The sequence below is a fragment of the Crocuta crocuta genome, unplaced genomic scaffold (genome assembly GCF_008692635.1).
Source record: "Crocuta crocuta isolate KB4526 unplaced genomic scaffold, BGI_CrCroc_1.0 scaffold333, whole genome shotgun sequence".
Taxonomy (NCBI): Eukaryota; Metazoa; Chordata; class Mammalia; order Carnivora; family Hyaenidae; genus Crocuta; species Crocuta crocuta.
Window position 1 is genome coordinate 1,148,249 of NW_027532856.1, and position 1,182 is coordinate 1,149,430.

Below are 1,182 nucleotides of genomic sequence, written 5' to 3' on the forward strand. Positions count from 1 at the left end.
ACGCTGGGTCAAGATACCAAGCACTGACCATCACCCCAACCCTGGTTGAGAGGCAGAGCCCACGTGCCAATCCTGAACCTACTCCTGGAACATACTGGGGATGAAGAAGACAATGGATATAATTTGAAAAGGAACAGTAGTTGCATTTATTATGCAAGAAATTAGACGCCTTTCACTTACCCAACGAGAGAGGAACCAAAGTGGCGGTTCAGCAACATAATGGCCATGTGGCCATGAAAATCACAAGACAGTGGGCTTGAACCCTGAAAATGTCCATGTGGGCAGATGTTAGGGGAAAGCGAGAAACCCAGAGGAAGGGCAGGCAGGGCCTGCAGCCCCAGGGAAAGAGCCCCACCCCAGAGAAGGGAAGAACTGTGTTCCAATCCAGACTTGACTGTTAATGCTGTTCATGAGCTTCAGTCATTCCATTTGTAAAAGGAGATTAACAGCCCTCAACCCACTGTGGCAAAAAGGCTCTATCAGGTCACAGGGCTCAGGAGCTTTCAGCTACTCATTAACAAAAATGCCCCTGAAGGCAATGATACTCCACAAAGAACTGATAGGAGGGTGAACATGTAGAAATTAAAGTTATTTGGATCCTTTTGGACATGGTTGGGAGGAGGGGCCCTGGCCCTTTGAAGATTCACCACAGAGGACTGGTAGCCCTTTGAACACTAGCTGGACTCTAGAAGAATGAGAGAGAAATGTGAGCTCTCTATTCACCCCAGGTTCCCCAAAGAGGACAAAAGCCACACTCAGTAACTGGGCATGAGAAGTCCCAAGCCCAGTCTAAAATGAGAAGAAACAAAATCATGCCCACCCCATGAAACTCACAGGAAGTACAGAGGGGCCCTAGGAGTCCCCCAGGATTCGTCTCCTGAGTCAGAGAGAGAGACAGAGACAGAGAGAGAGAGAGCCGGAAGCAGGGAGGGAAAGAGCCCAAGTTGTCTTTTCCTTTAGCCCGTGTTCTCGCCTGCTGCCTGTTGTCAGTTAGGGACTGGCTCTGTCAGCCTGCTCCAGGAACAAGAAAAATAAAGCAGGCAGCTTTGCCAGAGGGCCACCGGCTCTGCCTCCTCTCCCTCCCCTCTCTTTCTCCTTCTTCTGCCTCTGCTACCCAAACTCCATCCCCTTCCTTTGGTATCATGGAAAGAATGAAGAGTTGTGAGCCCAGTTAAATGTAAA